A 7,421-nucleotide genomic window follows, 5' to 3' on the forward strand; every position below is an offset into this window, starting at 1 on the left:
TCAACATTTGTTGTTTCTTGTGTTTTTTATTTAGCCATTCTGATGGGTATGAGGCAATATCTCACTGTAGTTTTAATTTGCATTTCCCTGATGGTAAGTGATAATGAATATATTTTCATGTGTCTGTTGGCCATCTGGATGTCTTCTTTGGAGAAATGTCTGTTTATGTCTTCAGCCCATTTTTTAATTGGATTATTTGTTTTTTGGGTGCTGAGTTTTTAAGTTCTTTATGTATTTTGGGTACGGTTTATCAGATATGTCATTTGCAAATATCTTCTCCCATTCTGTAGGTTGCCTTTTAGTTTGTTGATTGTTTCCTTTGCTGTGCAGAAGCTTTTCATTTTGATGTAGTCCCAGTAGTTTGTTTTTATTTTTGGTTTTCCTTTGCCTCAGGAGACCTATCTAGAAAAAAGTTGCTCCAGCTGATGTCAAGAGGTTACTGCCTGTGTTCTCTTCTAGATTTTTATGGTTTCAGGTCTCACATTTAGGTCTTTTATCCATTTCAAATTTGTTTTTGTGTGTGGTGTAAGAAAGTGGTCTGGTTTCTCTCTTCTGTATGTTGCTGTCCGGTTTTCCCAACACAATTTGTTGAAGAGTGCCCAAGTCCCATTGGATATTCTTTCCTGCTTTATAGCAGATTAATTGACAGTATAGTTGTGGGTTTACTTCTGGGTTTTCTATTCAGTTCCACTGATCTAGATGTCTATTTTTCTACCAGTACCATAGTGTTTTAATAACTACAGCTTTGTTATATAACTTGAAGTCTGGAATTGTGATGCCTCTAGCTTTGCTTTGATTATTCAGGATCTTTATGTTTCTGTACAAATTTTAGGAGTATTTGTTCTAGCTCTGTGAAAAATGCTGATGGTATTTTGATAGGGATTGCATTAAACATGTAGATTGTTTTGGGTAATTTAGACATTTTAAGAATATTTAATCATCTAATTCATAGGCATTGGAATGTCTTTCCATTTCTTTATGTCATCTTCAATTTCTTTCATCAGCGTTTTATAGTTTTTGGAGTACATATCTTTTACCTCTTTATGTTTTTTTCTTTGGTATCTTATTATTTTTAGTGCAGTTGTAAATGGGATTATTTTCCTAATTCTCTTTCTCCTGCTTCATTCATTTGGTGTATAGAAATGCAACAGATTTCTGCATATTGATTTTGTATCCTGCAACTTTACTGAATTTGCTTATCAGTTCTAGCAGAAAACTACCCAAATTTGGAGAAAGATGAACCTACAGATCCAAAAAGCTCAATGAATCCCAATAGGATAAACTTAATGAACTCCATACGCAGATATATCATAATCAAAATGCTAAAAACGAAAATGAAAAAAGAAATCTTGAAAGTAGCCAGAGAAAAATAATTACGTATGCAGAGATACTGCCTTGAAATAATATTTATGAGAGTTGCCCAGATAGTACAGAGTGTTCCCATAAAGAGTGCGCCCAGCTCCTTCTCATGTTCACCCAAGAAGATCATGAAGGAATCTTCTGGCTGACCAGATTCCAGAGGAAGGAGGAGCAACAGCCCATCTTGGCATGGGAATCCAGGGTCGGGTGCTCAGGGTAGACCAGATGCCCCATGAGGTTCAAACCCACACAGGAATGATCCTTCCATTCAGCCAACTCCATCCTTATGCAGGAAATCATCCACAAGTATAAGGCACACTTGTCTTGGTGTTCCTTGCCCTGGCAGATGTTCAGAGCTCTTTTTTTTTTTTTTTAAGATTTTATTTATTTATTTGACAGACAGAGATCACAAGTAGGCAGAGAGGCAGGCAGAGAGAGAGAGGGGGAAGCAGGCTCCCCGCTGAGCAGGGAGCCTGATGTAGGGCTTGATCCCAGGACGCCGGGATCATGACCTGAGCCGAAGGCAGAGGCTTTAACCCACTGAGCCACACAGGTGCCCCCAGAGCTTTCTCTTGATTTAACTCTCCCATCTCAGAGTTGCTGCTGACCCAGGATCTTCCTTCAGAGGTCAGATGTGACAGAGAAGTCCTAGGGGGCAGTTCTGAGAAGAGGATACCCTGTTCTTTCCTTCTTCTAGAAACAGAGAAAAAACCTCTCCTGAAATTCATTCCACCAAGGGACTTTCCTGGTCCATTACATCCAAAATTGACAATACAAAATGTCCACAGCAAGTGCTGGATTCAATCTTCTGTCCACAAAATCAGAAAACAGAAGTGAATCACATTCTAAGAAGACCCCACCTTCCAAAAAAGCAAACTTCTGAAGATATAGAACTAAAACAAGGTGCTTTTCCCCCTTCTTACTAAAGTAACTTTGGTTTTTTTGTCTCCTAGGTTTTTGGGGGGTGTGTGTGTGTGTGTGTGTGTGTGTGTGTGTGTGTGTGTGTGTTTTGCTTTTAATTAAGAGACTATTCAATGGCTTAAATGGAAGTTTGATATAATTATACTTCTTAGAATAATGTTCTATAATCATAGATTATTTGAATGTGACTCTTATAAATTAATTGCTTCCATTTTATTCTATTTGTAGGTAATATAATTACAGTATTTTTAGTCTTAGCAAGACCACTAAAATAATCCAGAAACACAGCAGTAATTACTTTTTTCTTTCTCCTAAAATAAGTTTGAGCTTTTCATTTTTTGGTTCTACTGCTATTATTTAAGTGACTATAGAATAGTTCCAATGAAACTTCATGGGAATATCATTCCTGGGATGTTTTACAAATGTATATTCTACTCATGTGAGTCTTATAGGCAATTTGTTTTCTTTTTATTTGGTTTTCAGATAGTGCATATTATTTTCATTGTTGTTAATTAGCAATTTTTTTCTACTTACTGTTTCCAGAAACTGTAAGCATACAGCAGCTCAAATGGAAGTTTGATTGGAATTACACTACTTATGATAGTGTTTTAATAAATGTATTTTATTTAAAAGTAAATTTCATGAGTAAATTGTTAACTTTTCTTCTATTTCTACATAGTGAAGGATAGTATTTCACTTGATGGTGTTTAAAACATTCCCCACAACCTGACCTGTGACAAGAGTTTTGCCTGAGTGGTCTTGCCATTGGAGGTGTTTGAAATTCAAAGTCCATATCTGCATTCCAAGGGCTGAATTTATTCTAGTTGTGAGACTAAGAGAATTACCTAAATAAATGAGAGTTTCAAAGAAAACCCCTCTGATGACTGTCGCTGTGCTTAGCATCAGAGCCAAAGCCCTCACCACAGCTCCAAGGCCCAGAAGGTGCTGGGACCTGCTCACTGGGCTCCAGGTGTTCTGTCCTGCCGCAGAGCCTTAAGCACACCAAGTTCCGTCCAACCTTTCCTTCATACTGTTCTCCCTTTGCCTGAAATGCTCTCTCTCCTCTTTTCCTAGGTCTTCCTCATCCTTCAGGTCTTAAATGTACATCTTTGGAGACACATATTGATTTTTCTTTTTATTTATTTATTTATTTATTTATTTATTTGACAGAGATCACAAGTAGACAGAGAGGCAGGCAGAGAGAGAGAGAGAGAGAGGGAAGCAGCCTCCCTGCTGAGCAGAGAGCCCGATGCGGGACTCGATCCCAGGACCCTGAGATCATGACCTGAGCCGAAGGCAGCAGCTTAACCCACTGAGCCACCCAGGCGCCCCCACATATTGATTTTTCAATCAAACTTAGTTCCTCTTTTCCATCACACCTTATGGATGTATTAAAACATGTATTATAATGTGCAATTATATAATGATTTATGTGATTATTTATTGAATGTGTGTGTTCACACCTCTGTGTTTTTAGGGACTAGATGTATTTCTTGTTCATTTACTGTATCCAGTGTTTTAAGAGCAGGGAGGGGAAGTTGCTTATTGGCTTCTGGTGGGACATTTTTCCTTGTGCAGGCCTATCAGGTCTTGCTGTGATAACAAATCATGAAACACAACCTCCCAGGGTTTTATAAAAACAAGCATTTATTTCTCACTCATGCACCTGTGGATGAGCTGTTACTCATCTCAGCTTGCCTGGGCTCAGGGTTTGGGTCAGTTTCATTCTCTCAGGTCTGCTTGTCATTGAAGGGCTGGGTTGAGGAGGCAGGAGCAATGTGGGCCCGGTCCTCTCAATGTGGACCACACAAGCACAGGAGAGAGAGCAGAATACAGGATGTTTCTCCAAGCCTCTACCCAGAGCTTGCCCATCCTCTTGTCTGCCCACATCCCACTGGTCCAAACCAGTCAGAGGGCCCAGTCAGTGTGATAAAGAAATCAACCCCATGCCTCTATAACAACCCCAAATGACTTCACATTTCCAAACATCCCTGGGGGCTGCTCATAAGCACCCTAATCCTTGGCACTCAGGATTCCATGCTACAGACCCCACACATCAGGCCTCACAATCCTCAGAAGCAGGTTCCAGGCCGGAGGAATCTGTGGGCATCCCACATGAGAAATTAGGTGCTCCCAGCAGAGTAGCTGGACAGAGAAATCCACACAGAGTGACAGCATTCCTGGTAGGAAAGAGAGAAGATTTCCTTCAAGGGCCTCAGGTCTGTGCATTACAGGAAGGCCCTGACCCACCGTCAATCCCACAGTGTGCCCATATAACTCCCCTTGGTATCAAGTTCTGGGTTGTCATTTAATCTGTGGTCAATATTTACTGAGGACTAATGGGTGCTGCCCAGTGCTGAGTTGAGGCTGGTGACCAAAGTGCCAGGTCTGGGTGAGGCCCTTCCTGTATGGTCTCTTCTCTCCTCCCTCCTCCTTCTCATGGTGTTGCCCCTTTAATTTAGACTCATCCCCATGACCCCCAAGGAACAGATGGGTAGAGCCCATAAAATAAATGAGAAAAGAGGGTTAATTGATGAAAAAGCCAAGACGCCAGGAATCTGTCACTTGGGAAATGCAGTCCAGGGCTTGAGAGCTCTACTGCACTATTTAATTTCATCAGACTAGTCAAATCTTGGGAAGCCTTTAGCCAACCATACGTAAAAAGCCTTTCTTTACCTAGCAGGCAGATAATAAATATATGCAGAATGAGTATATAAACATGTGCAATTACGTGGTATGGATGAAGGGGGAACAGCACCAGACAACGAACCATAAACTAAGTGCTAGCCATGTGCACACACTGCTATTTAAATGCAGTGACAGTTTTATTGCTTGGTAGCTTAACCCTACGCTATGGTACTATTATTATTCCCTTTAAATACCAAACAGGATGGAAATGCAATCTTAAAAGCTGTGTAAACAAGAATCAACGAGCCCAGCCAGGGCCCTAGAGGGAATGAGGCTACACAGGTATCATGTATGAGCATGAACTTTGGCCATTCCTGTCCTGCCCCTGCCACTTAAACCCACCATCTACTGAGAGTGGGCTGATCATTTAACATCATAGAGCTAATATTTGAGCTAAGCACTGACCAGAGCATTATTTCGTTTAATCCACACAACTGTTCGAAGTGCTCTCCATTTCAGAGAATAAGAAGCTGAGGTTTAGAGAAGCTAAACAATGTACCTAATATTTGAATTGGACGTGTGATCCTAGAACTGGTCTATTTTGTTTCATCCAGTAGACCCACTAAACGCCATGATCTTGGGAACACCGAAAAGGATGTGTGTAAAAGTACCATTCAAAACACTGAAACTAAAGTCGAAATTAATATAAAATCAACTGAGACTGTACGGAATTTCTTTAGAATTGAATACAGCCTATCACAGTATCATTTCTTAAATCTTTACTATGGAATTATCACACAAGTCCAAGAAGAAGGTCCTACTCTAATTTTTACATGTTAAATTATGAGTTTTTATGAAACGCTGTTAAAGCAGCATAAGCAACTCTAAGAAGATGCAGTAGTGCCCTCCAGCTATGTTTGGCTGGTCCCGGTGCCTGCCCCAAGCCCAGCCACGCTATCACAGGGAACGCGATATGCTGTGAACATCAACGGAACCATTACTTTTGCTGAACAGGAATGTAAGAACAGTGCTATTATCAGCGTTCTCCGAGGGAGAGCTGCAGATGAAATCACGTCCAACCTCACTACTGCCACAGATGATCTAGGATAGGGCCTCCAGTCTCCGTGACTTTCCCTTAAGAATGTCCAGGTAAACCCATGGGCACAGGTTTGGCTGGATCCGGAAATTTAGGGGGTGTTCCCTTTCTTCTGGGTGACTGGGGTCACCCCTCACGTTCCAAATGAAATAAGTCACTTTTTTCATTTGCTTTGCAAACGTTTGTTGATGGCCTACTATTCTCCCAATAATATATAATGCAGCAGAAACACCAGCCAAGACCCAACGCCCGCTGTGCGTGTTCCAGGGTCCGCCTGGGGTGGGCGAAGGGCAAGCGTACCTGGAACCTCCACCCCATTAGCTTGGTCGGGCCCCGCAGCCGCAGAGCCCGCCTTGCGCGCGCCCGAGGGCGGCACTGCCCCACGAACATGCACACGCACGGGAGCGCCGCGCTCCCGCGTCCCCGGCGCTGCGCCGGCGGCGGGCGCGGGCGGGAGCCCGGGAGTCTGAGCGGGAGGCGGGAACACCAGACTGGGCGGGTGCCCGCGAGCGGCGCTCGTGCTTACGCTTCTCTGCTCACGAGGCCCCGCCCCTGCCCCGCCCACCTCTTCTCCCGCGCGCGGGCTCCGCGCGCTCCAAACCGCGCGCGTGCGCGCGCGTGCGCAGGCCAGGGCCCTCCAGGGGCGGCCCCGTAGACTCCATAGAAAGCGTCGCAAGGTCCCGGATTAACCCTTTCCTCGCTCGCTCATTTAGAGGCCCGGTCAGGTTCCGTGCCTGCGCAAGCCGGCGGCGCGCCTTCCCCCCAGCCCGCACCGCGCATGCACGGGAAGGGGGGGTGCCGGTGGGGGTGTTCACGGCCGGCTAGACATTCTGTGCTCGTGCAGGAGGAGGGCTGCTACCATCAGGGACGTGCACGATTCCCTCCCACCCCGCCCCCCCCCCAAACTAAAAAAAAAAAAAAAAATTCCAAAATACACTGCCACCCACCGTGCCCCCGCGCCCCGCGTCCAACCCGTCCCCGGCCTGCTTGCAGTGAGCGCGGGGAGCCCACGGCGAGTGTCTGTGGCTGTGCCAGGCTGCAGGTAAGCGCGGGCCGGGGGTGCGGAAGGGGCCCGGGCTATCCGCGAGGAGGGCGCGGGGGCGCTGGGGCGGCTGGCCGCCGGCGCGGAGGAGCAGCCCGGAAGACGCGCGTTCTCGCCGAGCTCTGGGGAACCAGCCAGTTCCAGGATGTGCGGGCGGCCGCCAGCGGTGCGGTGCGAACGGGGCCGGGCTGGGGCCGGAACCGGGCCGGGCGTGGGGACCTGGCGCCCTAGGGGCCGCGCAGGCCGGCGAGCGGGCTCCGGCAGCGGCCGGGCGGCGGCGGCGGCGACGGCCCCGCGCGCGCGCTCGCCGAGCTTCGGCGGCGGAGTTCATGGCCGCTCCCGCTCGCACCGCCGCAGTGCACCGCGGTGGGGGTG

At 46.1% G+C, this 7,421-nt stretch overlaps 1 protein-coding gene across 2 annotated transcripts in view; it reads left to right on the plus strand.

The window, feature by feature from the left end:
- Window positions 1-6,950: 6,950 nt before the first annotated feature.
- LOC111142479 (zinc finger and BTB domain containing 14) overlaps window positions 6,951-7,421 on the plus strand; it is a 7,148-nt gene continuing 6,677 nt past the window's right edge. For both annotated transcript variants that reach the window (XM_022495672.1, XM_022495674.1), the window contains exon 1: window positions 6,951-7,046. The gene's annotated coding sequence lies outside the window, so the exon portion shown is untranslated. The remainder of the gene's footprint in view (window positions 7,047-7,421) is intronic.

The sequence above is a fragment of the Enhydra lutris genome, unplaced genomic scaffold (assembly GCF_002288905.1).
Source record: "Enhydra lutris kenyoni isolate GAN:26980312 unplaced genomic scaffold, ASM228890v2 scaffoldscaffold8, whole genome shotgun sequence".
Classification (NCBI taxonomy): Eukaryota; Metazoa; Chordata; class Mammalia; order Carnivora; family Mustelidae; genus Enhydra; species Enhydra lutris.